This window comes from Papaver somniferum, unplaced genomic scaffold, assembly GCF_003573695.1.
Source record: "Papaver somniferum cultivar HN1 unplaced genomic scaffold, ASM357369v1 unplaced-scaffold_137, whole genome shotgun sequence".
NCBI lineage: Eukaryota > Viridiplantae > Streptophyta > Magnoliopsida > Ranunculales > Papaveraceae > Papaver > Papaver somniferum.
This window is the reverse complement of record NW_020622934.1, coordinates 11286051-11302807: the sequence shown is the minus strand read 5'-3', so window position 1 is coordinate 11302807 and position 16757 is coordinate 11286051. Positions and strand designations below refer to the sequence as shown.

The following is a 16757-nucleotide window of genomic DNA, read 5'->3' as shown; positions in this document are numbered from 1 at the left end:
AGCGGACATGAGAGTAAATAGGAAAAATACATCTTGCGGTTTCGGTGCCTTGCACTGGGCTGTCATGAAGACATCAGCGAGATGCTCTCGTCGAAATATGCATACGCGGAATGATACCAGCTTTCAAGTGGAGCTTGATTAATTTCAGATTCTAGACTTTTGTCGAGCTAGAAGAGGAAGCAGAAAGGATTGCCGACTGCGTGGAGGAAACGAATGCAGACCCTTCCTGACACTACGCATTCCACACCATATCTGAAGCAGTGCGTAACGTGAGGTTCAACACCAACAAAGAGAGAAGAGACCATTTCCGAACATCCGAGGGGCCGGTACCAAGGAGGAAGTAGATGTACTAGGCGAGACTCCAACCCACCACCCCATTTACCATGTAGCATAGAACAAGTAATTGAGCTCCTGAATCAATGGGTTGCAAGAAAGGAAATCAAGCTAACTCCAACAGTGGTGGACGTCAATAAAATGGATAAAAACGGCGCCAAATACTGCCACTACCATCAGAGGTTGGGACATCCAACAGTGGAATGTTTTGCCATAAGGGGTATCTTCGAATGAAAATGCATATCTGGGTAACTCGAGGTAACAAAGCGAGCGATTGAAATATGATCCCCTTCCCCTCCACTAAGTTACCAGCGGATAAAGAACACAAAGTAAGAAAGGGGACACGAGAAGAGGAAAGTTGCATTTCATCTGTCCTTAGTAAACAATACTTTATGGTAAAGGGAAGTTTTTCAAAAAAAAAAAATTATGAGTAACACGATTCGAAAAAGCCACAGGAATGCCAAAGGCGCATGGTATGCTAACAAATTTACAAAAAGCCACGGGAGTGCCAAAGGTTCCTGGTTGGTTAACAAATTTACAAAAGTCTACGGGAGTGCCAAAGGCGCCTGGTCGGCTGAAAAATTTACAAAAGGCTACGGGAGTGCCAAAAGCGCCCGGTTGGCTAACGAATTTACAAAAGGCTACGGAAGTGCCAAAGGTACCCGATCGGCCAATGAATGTACAAAAAGCTACGGGAGTGCCAAAGGCGCCTGTTAGGCTGACGAATTTACAAAAGTCTACGGGAGTGCAAAAGGTACCCGGTCGTCCAACAAATATACAAAAAGCTACGGGAGTGCCAAAGGCGCCCGGTCGACTGACGAATTTACAAAAAAAGCTACGGGAGTGCTAAAGGCGCCCGATTGACTAACATCTACAAAAGGATACAGGATTGCCAAAGGTACCACAACTTCCGCAAAATAAATGAGTGAGTAGGCGCATTCATCCTCACCATATCCCATCCCCCCAACCTCTTCAACAAAGAAAAAGAAAGGAAGTATGCGTGTTCATCCATGCCCTATCCCATCCCACCCAACCTCTACAAAAAGGGTGGGGGAGCGTAGGCGCGTTTCATCTCGCCCTATCCCATCCTTCCAAACTCTTCAACCAAGAAACCGAAAAGGTAGTAGGCACGTCCATCCATGCCCTACCCCATCCCTCCCAACCTCTGAAAAAAAAGGAGGGAGTAGGTGCGTTCATCCACGCCCTCCCCACCTCTACAAAAAAGAGAAAGAAAGGGAGTAGGCGCGTTCATCTACACCCTATACCATCCCACCTCCACAAAAAGATAAAGAGCGAGTAGGCGCGCTTAATTCTTGCCCTATCCTATCCCCCAACCTCTTCAACAAATAAAAAGAAAGGGAGTAGGCGCGTTCATCCATGCCCTTTACATCCCACACAACCTCTACAAAAAAAGAGAGGGAGTAGGCGCATTCATCCATGCCTTGTCCCATCCCACCCAACCTCTACAAAAAAGAGGAGGGAGTAGGCGCGCATAACCAAACATACCCCCCCCCCCCCCATTTTCACCAACACGGCCAAACATCGGATCAAGAACAATAAACTTAAGATTAACCACAAAATAAGCAAATAAGCATACATAAATCCACAAAATAAGCAAACAAGTAAACTTAGGATTAACCAGAAAGAAAGATCCAGAAATAATAACACAACAAATTATTCAAAGAAAAGAAAGGGCACACAATGTTTGACGAATAAAGAATAGAAATGCATCAAGCCGACTGGAATGCATACCATTCTTGTCACTTTTTCTCGAGTTTTGCACAAACATCATCTTCCGCAGTTTCTTCTTGTAGCACCTCATCGTTCGCCACTCCCACATCCGCAAGAAGTTGATTTAACGCAGTCTTCCTAGTAGCAGTTGTCTTTGAGCACTTCACCATCTCTTCCTCCAGCTGAGAAATTTTCCCCTGGAGGTGCACGGGGGATCATTACGGTCCTTCACCTTTTTTAGCAACTCATCCAACCACCCCACCCGAAAATTGAGGTTAATTTCCAAATAAACGGCAGTCTCCCAACCATGCATCACCGGTGCATCAATGGGACCATCCTTACCCTGCGTAAGCTGGTCGGCGATCTCCAGAAGGTTTTTAGTCATATAACACAAAATATGCATGTCCAGAATATCTGCTTTCACCATGTGACCAACGTTGCACTCTACACAGTCCATATGAGTTACGACAAAGACGGATGGCACCCAAAAGCCGTGGACCAACGTATGGGTGGAAGGATCGACCCCAGCCTCATCAGCGCTCACCACCTTGGATAAACGAAACTGTATATCCCCAGGGATTGCTAGCACATTGGGAGCGTCGGGATGCCTCTCCGGGGGATTAACCAAAGCAGAAATGTTGTCGTCCATACGCGCACGCTTTACAAACCCGTCACCACCAGGGACCGCATTCCACACGCCATCAGCCCTGGATATTTTTGGATTGATAGTCTCTTTACGCTTCTTACCCATATCCTACATCCAAAGGAGGGCGAGTACTGGTGAATATACTGAAACATAATGATAGAAATGCATAAAAAAGAAACTGACCTAAGGAATGGCTGAATCGAGCGGAGGATCAACATGTTTACGATGGGATACAAAATGTCCAGAAGATGATTCAGAGTCACTCGCAGAATCTGAAAAAATAGGAGTGAGAAACATTGCAAGAAATGCCCGGATTTATACAAAAAAAAAGAGGAAAGAGAAGAAGAGAGTGAGGAAGATAGAAAAGCTAACCGGTTTGACCCATAAGGACTCATCGAGTGCAACACGTCACTAGGAGAAGCTGGTTCTTCACCCCTGGCACGAACAGTTTCAGCCCCCAAAGGATTGACTGATGATATATGGAGGCGCGGGGTTACTCAGCCAGACCCTTCAGACAAATTAACTTCAAGATCCCGCACCAAATCTACGAACGAATGAGTTGGACTACCATATGCACCTCGTGGAGGATGCGACACACTCCTTTGTCGAGCCTGTATAAGATGAAGAGGCGAGACATCAACAAAAGAACAAGGGCGGGAAATAGACGACTTATCCGCATCTCGTTTAGCCTTCTTGGAAAGGCTCTTCTCATACCAATCGCTCACAGGCATGTTCAAATACTCCTCCACCAAGTAAGAAGGAGCCTTCCACCCCACAGGGTTGGGTACAGTGACCGTCTGAGAACGCAGTCACCAGCACTTTCCTTAAAAAAATGAGGAGAAAGAAGAGGAACATAGTGAAACAGACGAAAAATACATGTGCCACTGGGAGACTGACAGCCGGCCTCGGTATCTACAATCTGGGAGGCTTACGATCAGAAAGTGGTTTCCCCCCTTTTTATTCCTTATTGGATCATGACCTTTAGGAGGATCCCAGGTAGTCACTAACGGCTCTAGAGGATGACCTTTGATGCCCAAACTAAGATTACTCGCAACGACTATGGTATCATCAAGCTTAACCCTTCCAGACGCATGCAGTATTCGGAGGTCCTCATAACATAGATCGCGGGGAGGTGATGGATCACGCAAAAGAAAATTTAGAGCCTGACGACGCATGAAAAGCTGATACTCGTGGGCCCCATCGGTAACCGCCAAATGGTGCTCAAGCATAGGATGTCGGAAAGAAAAGTTGATTCCTCGGTCACTCAGACGTGTCGTCCCCTTGAAAACAAAGCGGTCAAAACTCGCAGTAATATGTTCAATTTCGGAGCTACTCTAAGGTGCAAACCTGGGAGATCCCCCTGATCAAACCCAACTTGCCGAGCTGCGCGGTCGGGATTATAAGACATAAAATAAACTTGCCAGCGTAAAAACCAGGAAGATAACCAAGCAACACCGCCATCACTGAATCAAAATCCGACTCTGTCAAAGACTTTGTCGAGTCCAACTCATGGTCAAAAGGCAAAGTAAAATCATATTGCGCTGGACCGGGCCGATCATCATGATAAAGAAACGGCACAAAGTTCTTAGCCACGTCTATGTATTTATCTATATCGCCCTTGGGCACCTTCCCCTTGCCATTCCAAATAGCCATCCGCGGATAGCCATAAGAAACGGGGACTTTGTTAACCATGCCATCATCCTGCTCAACGTCTTCTTCACGATGAACTGCTAATACATGAGGATCAGGCGCATATTTAGAGAGGTGCTCCCAAGGCCACGCTTGCATGAAAGAGTCCGAAATATAAGCCTCAACCTTATGAGTCAAGTTAACTATATGAACATCGTGGAAAAACAGGTCCAAGTGACGGTATAAGCCGCCTAAAAACATCTGCCCGAGAGGAAAGGAGACACCACGGGATAACAACACTGCCATCGGCACGAGTTCACTTTTAATTATATCTTGATGGCTATACTTAAACACATCATGGCAAAGCCATAACAAGATATAAGTGGCTAGATCAGCACGAGGATTCTCCTCTTTCCGTCGAGGGGGAAAGACCTTCCCGTCCACTAACCACGGAGCCCAATACTTGATCCAAAGGGGAAAAAATATGTCGGTTGCGTTTAATAACCATTTCAGAGCCTACCTGAGCTGAAGGGGTCGCTGATCCGTGAACCGCCTCATAGGCACGAATAGAGCTAGTAAGTAAGCGCTCTCATGTTGGGCGCTTTGAAGAAGGATTCTTTTCGTTGACCATTTTTGCCTTCCCTTTAGCAGCGGGCAACGGTGTCCCTTTCTTATCCGCGAATACGACTTTTCCTCCCTTTCCTCGCTTGATCGACATTTGGTCATTCCTCACTAGTTCATTTTGAGAGTCTTCTTTACAGTCTACTACATAACCTCATAATCGTATATCTTTTTCAATCATAGATTGGAAAACAACCGCTTCATCATATGAGTGATTGCCGTGGATAGGTAGTCATCTGAGAGCGACTATATCCTCCAGAATTATGGTTGCCTCTCCCCATGCGGTGAAGAGAGTATGAACAGAAGATACCCAACGATAGAAGAGTCGTGTCATATCGCGTTTATACCTCACCACTTCCCGTTTAAGAGATGAGTTGATAGCTTCATCAATTCCGGCCTTACGAAGGATCGCTGCATGGTTTGGATTAGAAAGGATATAAGATATCCAGTGAGGCCATATAGCAGGGCAGCAGACGAAGAACGAATACCAATCGAGGGGAGATCATAGTCACCACAATGAATAGCCATGCGCGGTACCTTTTTGAACGAAAATGCATCCAAGGTATCTGAATCGAGGTGCATAAGCCACCCAGGGTCAGATGGATAAGGCAATACATAAGGATTTAAGCGGCGCGGGATAAGGATATCTTCTATAGGAACAACGTGCTTACCACCACGGATCCACCTTAGCTTCAACGCGCATTTCAGGTCGGCGTTGCTGGTAAATTCTGAAATTATATACGACCTGCCATCTGCCGGAGGGGGTATATGAATCTCGTCCTGATCCGCATATTCAAATTCTTCGGAGTCAACGCTCATCACTTCTTTGGTCTCCTCAGACTCCCCCTCGGACGAACTACTGCTGGTTGAACTACTAGACATGGCGCGTGTATAGGTGTTTAGAGTAATGCATAAGGGATTGTAAGGATAAAGCAAAGGGGAAGGAAGTAGGTCTCACAACTATATATAGAAGATCCTAAAGCTTGGACGTGGAAGTTACAAAAAACCGACAAGAAACTAAAAAATCCCTGCACGAGGCAGAAGGTCGAGCATCACCCAGGATTGTGGAGCCGGCAAAGAAGGGGAAGTTTCTATCTCTAACTTCCAAAAAGGGCATACCCGAAAAGGACCAATTGACTATTGGGTCATTTGAAAATTGACCCAATAGTCGGGGGAGTAATATTGATACATGAAAAATAATACCCTTAACGGGACTAGGGTGCCCCAAAGGGGAGGTAAATCCAACATAGACATGGAGACTGAGGTCCAAGTCCAATAAGAAAGTATCCATGAGATAAAAGGGACAAGGAGGGGATTAATAGAAAAGGAGGAGGTTATGTTAAGAAGGAATGAAATTAGTGGCAATTAAGGAGGATTATGACATGTTGCATGATGTCATAAAAGGTGGGGTTTTTGCAAAGTCTATATAAAGAAGGACAAGGTACAGTAGAAAGCAAGTTCTCTCTCATACCATTCCTAGAAAAGTGTTGTCATTAGGTGTGACTAGGACCGGTATACCTTCATTTAGATATGGGTAACCGTACCTAAACGTGTATATTGAGTTGGATCAATAACATTTAACTGAAGTTAGTCATATGAACACTTTTGTATTAACCTTGATCATCTTAACACTTCTCGATCAAATGACAATCAAATGAATCTAATTGTGTTACTTAGGGCTCCACAACATGTAGGGTGAGTAGGATATGGCATATTTCGCCACCCTACCCGCTGAATGGCGGGTAAGAATTTTTTTACCCGCCACCCTATCCGCTATTAAGCGGGTAAGATCCTACCGAACCCATCAATTGGCAGGTCGGGTAGGATAGGGTGGCGGGTATAATCGTTTTTTTTTTTTTGAGTTTTTTATGTTCTGGACTTTCTGGTTACTAGTTCCTACCTTGATTGCGTATACAAAAAATGCTTTCCAAAAAATAAAAATAAAAAATCTTGCAACAACACAACAAAGAAGAGCCAGCCTATCTAAATATGTACCTAATGGTACTGCCAACCTAAATAGGGAAAAATGAAAAAACAAAAGCATCATGTTAGGCACAAAGCCATTTGTAGTCTCGAGAAATAAGAATTCTATTCTTTTCAAAATTGATGATGAATCCCAACATAATTCCATGTTCTTCACGTAACCTTGTTCTTCATATAACAATATCATCACCAGAAGCTCTTCATATGACCTTCTTCTTCGATCATCATCTACGATGATGGAATACGTACTAAGATTACCAAACAAAGATGCATAAAAACAGTTGAAGCCAATCAACATAAAAATCTCTTTATACGCTACATATCAACAATGCAAAATCATGAAAAGAGAACGAGGTTCAAAATACATTTGTACATAATGTATATTACTACAAACAGTTGAACCACTTTACAAACTAAGTGAACACAAACGTGCATATGATGAGAAACAAAATAGAAATAGTCACTCTCTGTCGCATTGTAACTATCACTTGTTTTTCTTCTTTAAGCCAACAGAGGAGGCACTCTCTGTACATAGCACGGAGAATATAAACAAATTATACCAAGTGCATGAAGAGAGAAATTATAGAAATAAAAATCACTCTCCCACAAAACCACACTAGCAACCAGAAGTATCTTCAATTGCTGTAATTAGTTGGAGAGAACTCCGAAGCTTAAATCAATAAACACAAAATTACCCATTCAAAATCTACATCTAACTCTCGAATTTCCACAGATGATATAATGTTAAGCCATAGAAATTTAACAAATGAAGGAACACCCCAGTTGATCCACAAATACACTCAGTCATAAACATGCATTGCTGAGTTAAGGAAACAAGTTCTAAAGTTATTTTTGCAATAATGCACTGAGGTAGGTAGCAGAAGTATAGTGTATTTACATATAATTAATGAGCAGGGAAAGCTGGTAGTGTAGCTAGTAGTATAATGAGTTAGAAGGATCCATGTAAAATTCAATAGCAGCAAGTTTCATACCTGACTCTAAGACGTCATCCTCGTTCTCCTCATCTCCAAATATAGAAGGATCACGTTGAGATGGAATAGGAGGTCTCGTTGACATCTCTTCTGTAATCTCAACCATGTTGGCTCACACTAAGCCTGCACAAACTAAATCTCAACCATGTTGGCACCTCTCTGATGTGCGAGTTTATGTCAACAATTATTGGCCTGGTTCGAGAATGATAAAGGAAGCAATACATATAGATAAGCTGGTGTTTTACTGGGAAGTAACTGCAACTACATTTTTAGGTCCACAATCTTAGGATTCCAGCACGATGTTATGAGGAATATATTTAAAGTGCGGCCATTTTTGTTTAATCTTTATGCATAGTTCGATCTTCTTTAGTGAATCTTGTGTAGTGAATCTAGCAGAATAAGAAAACAAGTGCTACGAAAGTCTACTGATAGTGATATTCATGTGCAAAGTTGAATTACAGATTTTAACTTATCCTACACTAGTTTAGTCATATCGTTTATGTGTTTCAAAGACTACCCTTATGAATGTTGTTTTGGTATGAAAGAATGACATCAATATTACCTAAAAATGTGCTACACATATTATGAAATAACTACACTCAGACATACAGAATTAAGGGCAGAAAAGAAACAAAATATACCTGAAGCAAACTAGTGGCGTAAGTGATATAGTTGTGCATTCTCCATTGAGTAGCTATCTGAATCCCATTCTCACTTAAGTGATATAGTTATCCATATCTAATTCTCACTTAAGAAAACCAGTGGCGTAGGTGATATAGTTCCTCTGCAGAAAAAAAGGTAACAGATATAAGGTCCTAAAAGTTCAAATAAACAACAAGTTAGAGTATTCAGACATGAAGGGAAAAACCACAGAAAATACCCCTTTCTTCAGTTTTCAAATCATCATCAAATGATTTTTACAAGCACCTCGAATATGAACCAGAGAATTAAACACCAACTGGATTTAAGGGAACCCTTCGTTACAAAAATACAAAAAAAGCGCATCAGTTGCATAAACCCAATCTGAGTTTTTCTTAGAAACATTAAAGTGTATATCTGTTACCTTATACAAGACAAGGCCCCTAATGACAAGAAACTCCGAAGGATGAACACTCCTCGCAATTACAAGGATACAAAAGTATATTTTTACCCACTAATGGAAAACTAAGCATCCAAATTCTACCAAGAAAACACATTCAAATCAGAATCAAACTTCCGAGCTATCAAGCTCAACTCAAGTGAATCACTCATACAGTATATGATGAAGTACATATAAAAACCATCTCTTCTTACTTTATCAGTCCACGGTAATATGAATAAACAACAAAAGATGCACACATATTCATTTATAGTCTACTTAGGATAAGGATTTTGTATAACAAAGCAAACAAACCCAAACAAAATAAATACGAATCAATCACAAAATACACAAGAAATTAGAGAAATCCCAATTCCCAAGTTCTATTTTAGAGTATAGGGTTTTGTCATGTACATGGGAGTGCCAGTATCATAGTTGTACCTGTCTTTAGTAGTATTTATTGAGTGGTTTGATTATCCCACCTGGATGGTTTGAGGTCGTCGGATATTGAGGGAGTGAGTGAGATATATATGTACTCATATCCTGTAATGAAAGGCAAGAGAAAAATAATCTAAGAAGAACTTATGTTTGATGTGTTCATTAGGAACCAGTAGGCTCAATCCGTGAGGATTGAGATTATCATTATCCATGTCTTACTCAATGTATGATCCAAACCCTGTAGTTGTATATCCAGGTACACTATATTTGGTATCATATGCGTTTCGACCTAGGGATTGTTTGATTCGATCTATTAGGGATTTGGGGGATTGGCGCAAAATAACGCTTATCTGCATTTATGTGAATTGAAGAGGAAACGTCAAGAGCTGTTGAACGATGTAAATTCACCAACTCGAGGTATAAATCTTATGCTAATGGAATATCTCATCTCCATCGCCAAGAGCAAGTGGGAATCATTTCTATTTCCAAAATCTGAAGCAGAAATTGTTGATGAAGTTGGGAATAAGGAAGCTACGAAGAAGGTGGAGGAGGTTTTCATTGCGAACTCGGTAACTGATTTCATTCAAGACTCTTCAATCCCATCAGCAGAAGTAGAAGATGACGAAGAAACTGGTTCTGTCGAATCGGAGTTGATTTTCTGTGGCGAAGATGATGAGTCTTCCGATTTGGAATTGATTCCTTCTTTTTTCTTTCATGAGACAGATGAATCGTCTACTGGTGATAGTCCTTGGTGTGAAGAATTGGTGCAAAATGATGTTGTCGAAGTCACCAGGTCCAGTAAGTTCACATTATCGGGAAGTGAATCGGTTCACAACCAGCGGCGTGACTAAACTATCTGTGCAAAATTGGGTCAAATTTTTTCAAGTAATCTGCAACAACTTTACATCCTTGAAGGAGTTATTCTTTCACCACATTGAGTTTCTCCGTATGGATTGTTGCTCCTTCCAACTTGATGATTCTCGCTTGTTATTCGACCGTGGTAAGTGCACCGTCGTTTCATCAAATTCTTATGGTAAATTCATTCTTCGGTTAATTCTTATCTTGGGGTATGATTCAGATTTGAGGTTTATAACTTCGATTGCTATTTTATGTGTTCCATCTGTTGACATTAATAGTGAGAGGAAGGTGTTTGTTAAAATGTCACAGAGAGACAAAATTTTATTGGGTAGAGTAATTGGTATTGAAATAGCACCATAATCATTTAGTACATTGCCTGATAGTGTTGTGTGGATTTTTTCTGATGATGATATTCATTTTCATGCTTTTCTGGATGGAAATTATTTGAAGTTTGTTATGAGAGGTCCTTGTTACTTTCTTGTTGCTTACTTTGAGTCTTATGGTTGTACTAGGATATGACCCGTGCTGTAACGGCACGGGATTTGGTTCAGAATGTTTGCTTCACTTGTTCGATTAGTTATATAATTGTAGATCATACTCCTTTGGAGTTCAAAATGGAATAATACATCGTTATTGTGACGATTTCGCAATACTATGACTTTGTATCATGTATATTATTTTATATATATCATTAGTTGTTAGTATGATGGACCTGATGGTCGATCTATCATAAATGGAATTGGCAATGAAACCTTTTTCCGCTATTGTTTTTATGTTTCTGAAGTTGTAGAATGTGATAGTCCTATTGTTATACCGCCAAATTATCACTTACCGTTTTCCTACCCATTGCAATCATTTGATGATGTCTGTGAATGCAGTTCAACTATTTCAATTTATTGTAATTTTTTTTACCATTCATATTTATAATTAAAGTGAATCTCCAACAATATTATTAATTCGGTTAGAGAGCCAATTCATATACGTTAACCCAGAAAACTCAACTACATTCGTGTCTCCCAGTAAAAAATCCCGTGGTTGCTCATCTTTTCCCGTCATTCGATTTTAGGCTCTCCTTGTCATTGCTTGAATAATTCTATCAGTTTTTCCATTTGGGTTTATCAGTGTAACCTTCGAAGAAAATAAGTGAAGTATGTTAGATTTTATTGGTATTGAACGGCTGTTAAACCTAAAACGTGTTCCAATTATGGTAGCCTTCTTAAATTCCTATTTCGTCGGCGGTCAACCTAGTAGGGAGGTAATGTATTTCCAGGGTATATTTTGTTCGTCTTTTATGCTCTTGGTGAATGGAAATTTTCAATAAACTCTCATTAATCATATATTTTGCAGGAGATACGTGAAAATCCGATTGATACCATCAGATTTCAACCAAAGATTGTGAAGTAACACATGAGAGGGTGCTTTGTGATCATTCTATTTTAAAATCCTACATGAAGGATGTGCCAATCAAATCCTCATACGGGTCTCAGTAGGCATAAGCTGGTCAATCAATGGTTCTTCATGTTTTAATGCAGTTTGTTTCATCGAATATAATTCAAAACCAATCACTTCCTCTTGGAGTCTTAGTATCTAGGGTGGGAAAGTATGGATCTTAAAAACAGATTTCGTGTCATTAAAACTTTCGCTTATTGTCAGAGTCCTAGACAATAATGCTCTATAAATCTAACGCGAAGGCTTCTAACGATCCACGCCTTAAACAGTATACCAAAAACCAAAATTGTTGTTTCTCGGAAATGTATTTTTGTCTGACATTTCCCCAAAAGAGAAAACAAAAACATAAAATATTTAAGATATGCCTGCACCGTATGAAGAGATGTAATTTCAAGATTCACATAATATAAAAAAAAACATATTAATCAGGAGTCCCAATCCATTTGATATCAACATGTGCATGACATGGTCCAAATAAGAGGCTTAAACTCTCTAGCAGAAGTAACAATACAGCTATTAAAATATTTAATAATTCTAAGGGTAATAACAATGGAACCAGAGCTTTCTTCGTTAATTATTTTCACTCCATGAAAATCTTCTTGATTTTGGTGGCCAAAGAAGTCAAAGTTAAATTGGACAACATAAAAAAATAAAAGATTAAATGATATGGGTATTAAGAAACCTAATATAAGATTAAAAATGAATAGAGAACAATCATATTTGAATATCTTTTAACTGCAAACGAAGAAACAAAATCCAGATCACAAAATACAACATTAATGAATAGAAACAGAAGGTAATATCAAATTGCATATATGACCAAAAAATTTAGGCATGAGGCACCACCATTCTTTATATGCTATAAATGTACATTTTGATTATGAAAGGGATTAAGTTTAAAGGGAATTTAATTTGGAATAAGAGAAATGGAATAAGGGAATTTAATTTAGAATAAAATAAGGGAATTGAATTTAATTTAGAAACTTGAAGAGATGTAATTTCAAGGTTCACCTAATATAAAAAAATATTAATCAGGAATCCCAATCCTTTTGATACCAACATGTGCATGACATAGTCCAAATAAGAGGCTGAAATTCTCCAGCAGAAGTAGCAATACAGTTAAAAAAATATTTAATAATTCTAAGGGAAATAACAATGGAAACAGAGCTTTCTTCGTTAATTATTTTCACTCCATGAAAATCTTCTTGATTTTTGTGGCCAAAGAAGTCAAAGTTAAATTGGACAACATAAAAAAAAAATCAAAGATTAAATGATATGGGTATTAAGAAACCTAATATAAGAGTAAAAATGAATAGAGAACAATCATATTTGAATATCTTTTAACTGCAAATGAAGAAACAAAATCCAGATCACAGAATACAACATTAATGAATAAAAACAAAAAGATATCAAATTGCATATATGACCAAAAACTTTAGGCATGAGAGGCACCACCATTTTTTATATACTAAAAATGTACATTTTGATTATCAAAGGGATTAAGTTAAAAGGGAATTTAATTTAGAATAAGAGAAATGGAATAAGGGAATTTAATTTAGAATAGAATAAGGGAATTGAATTTAATTTAGAACCTTGAAGAGATGTAATTTCAAGGTTCACATAATATAAACAAAAAATATTAATCAGGAATCCCAATCCGTTTGATACCAACATGTGCATGACATAGTCCAAATAAGAGGCTGAAACTCTCCAGCAGAAGTAGCAATACAGTTAAAAAAATATTTAATAATTCTAAGGGCAATAACAATGGAAACAGAGCTTTCTTCGTTAATTATTTTCACTCCATGAAAATCTTCTTGATTTTGGTGGCCAAAGAAGTCAAAGTTAAATTGGACAACATAAAAAAAGTCAAAGATTAAATGATATGGGTATTAAGAAACCTAATATAAGAGTAAAAATGAATAGAGAACAATCATATTTGAATATCTTTTAACTGCAAATGAAGAAACAAAATCCAGATCACAGAATACAACATTAATGAATAAAAACAAAAAGATATCAAATTGCATATATGACCAAAAACTTTAGGCATGAGGCACCACCATTCTTTATATGCTAAAAATGTACATTTTGATTATCAAAGGCATTAAGTTAAAAGGGAATTTAATTTAGAATAAGAGAAATGGAATAAGGTAATTTAATTTAGAATAAAATAATGGAATTGAATTTAATTTAGAACCTTGAAGAGATGTAATTTCAAGGTTCACATAATATAAAAAAAAATTAATCAGGAATCCCAATCCGTTTGATACCAACATGTGCATGACATAGTCCAAATAAGAGGCTGAAACTCTCCAGCAGAAGTAGCAATACAGTTAAAAAAATATTTAATAATTCTAAGGGCAATAACAATGGAAACAGAGCTTTCTTCGTTAATTATTTTCACTCCATGAAAATCTTCTTGATTTTGGTGGCCAAAGAAGTCAAAGTTAAATTGGACAACATAAAAAAATAAAAGATTAAATGATATGGGTATATTAAACCTAATATAAGAGTAAAAATGAATAGAGAACAATCATATTTGAATAACTTTTAACTGCAAACGAAGAAACAAAATCCAGATCACAGAATACAACATTAATGAATAGAAACAAAAAGATATCAAATTGCATATATGACCAAAAACTTTAGGCATGAGGCACCACCATTCTTTATATGCTAAAAATGTACATTTTGATTATCAAAGGCATTAAGTTAAAAGGGAGTTTAATTTAGAATAAGAGAAATGGAATAAGGTAATTTAATTTAGAATATAATAATGGAATTGAATTTAATTTAGAACCTTGAAGAGATGTAATTTCAAGGTTCACATAATATAAAAAAAAAATATTAATCAGGAATCCCAATCTGTTTGATACCAACATGTGCATGACATAGTCCAAATAAGAGGCTTAAACTCTCCAGCAGAAGTAGCAATACAGTTAAAAAATATTTAATAATTCTAAGGGCAATAACAATGGAAACAGAGCTTTCTTCGTTAATTATTTTTACTCCATGAAAATCTTCTTGATTATGGTGGCCAAAGATGTCAAAGTTAAATTGGACAACATAAAAAAATAAAAGATTAAATGATATGGGTATTAAGAAACCTAATATAAGAGTAAAAATGAATAGAGAAAAATCATATTTGAATATCTTTTAACTACAAACGAAGAAACAAAATCCAGATCACAAAATACAACATTAATGAATAGAAACAAAAAGATATCAAATTGCATATATGACCAAAAAATTTAGGCATGAGGCACCACCATTCTTTATATGCTAAAAATGTACATTTTGATTATCAAAGGGATTAAGTTAAAAGGGAATTTAGTTTAGAATAAGAGAAATAGTTTCACATTAAATGGGAAAAGTAACTCCCAGAGGGATTTAACTTAACTCCTAAAGGGATTAAGTTAAAAGGGACTTTAGTTTATAATAAGAGAGATGATTTCACATTTTGATTATCAAAGGGATTAACTCCCAAATAAATGATATTGAGAGGGTGGAGAGGAAACTAAAAAACTTATTAAATATGTGGCACAATCTAGATCATCCTTTGTATGCTAAAAATGTAGATTGAAAATCTTAAATCTGGGGCTCAATTTCAACCGTTCTTTATATGCTAAAAATGTAGGTTGAAAAACTTAAATCTAGACCGTCCTTTATGTGTCCCAGATGTAGATAACCGTCCATATGGAAAAACACCATTGTCCCTTATAATATAGACTAGGATATGATCTGTGCCGTAACGGCACGGGCTTTGATTCAGAATGTTTGCTTCACTTTTTCGATTAGTTATATTATTGTGAATCATACTCATTGGGAGTTCAATGTGGAATAAGACATCATTATTGTGACGATTTCACAATACTATGAATTTGTATCATGTATACTACTTTATATCATTAGTTGTTAGTGTGATGGACCTGATGATCGATCTATCAACAATGAAATTGGCAATGAAACATTTTTCCACCATTGTTTTTATGTTTATGAAGTTGTAATATGTGATAGTCCTATTTCTATACCGTCAAATTATCATTTACCGTTTTTCTACCCATTGCAATCATTCGATGATGCCTGTGAATGCAGTTCAATTACTTCGATTTACTGAAATTTTTTAGTATTCGTACTTATAATTAAAGTGAATCTCCAACAATATTATTATTGATTTGGTTAGAGTGCCAATTCGTATACGTTAACCCAGAAAACTCAATTACATCTGTGTCTCCCAGTAAAAAAATCTTGTGGTTGCTCATATTTTCCCGTCATTCGATTTTAGGCTCCCTTTGTCATTGCTTGAATAGTTCTATCAATTTTTCCATTTGGTTTTATTAGTGTAACCTTCGAAGAAAATTAGGGAAGTATGTTAGAATCTATTGGTACTGAACGGCTGTTAAACCTAAAACGTGTTCCAATTATGGTAGCCTTCTTAAATTCCTATCCATCGGCGGTAAACTTATGAGGGAGGTAATGTATTTCCATGGTATTTTTTGGTCCTCTTTTATGTTCTTGGTGTATGACAATTTTTCAATAAACTTTCATTAACCATAAATTTTGCAAGAGATACGTGAAAATCTGATTGATACCATCAGATTTCAACCAAAGATTGTGAAGTAACACATGAGAGGGTGTTCTGTGATCATTCTATTTTAAAATCCTACATGAAGGATGTGCCCATCAAGTCCTCATACGGGTATCAGTAGGCATAAGCTGGTCAATCAATGGTTCTTGATATTCTAATGCATTTTTTTTTATCGAATATAATTCAAAACCAATCACATCCTCTTGGAGTCTTAGGATCTAGGGGTGGGAAAGTATGGATCTTAAAAATGGCTTCCCTTTAGATTTCGTGTTAGAAAAACTTTTGCTTATTGTCAGATTCCTAGACAATAATGATATATAAATCTAATGCGAATGCTTCTAATGATCCACACCATAAACAATATACCAAAACCAAAAATAGTTATTTCTAGGAAATGTATTTTTGTCT

General features: G+C 37.7%; 1 long non-coding RNA gene across 1 annotated transcript; it reads right to left on the bottom strand.

Moving 5' to 3' along the window:
• Nucleotides 1-7357: 7357 nt before the first annotated feature.
• On the bottom strand, nt 7358-8684 carry LOC113334773. Its single transcript, XR_003352951.1, has 3 exons — nt 8577-8684; nt 7936-8067; nt 7358-7468 (listed from the first exon to the last, which is right to left on the bottom strand). It is a non-coding gene; the product is annotated as an uncharacterized LOC113334773 (long non-coding RNA).
• Nucleotides 8685-16757: the final 8073 nt, after the last annotated feature.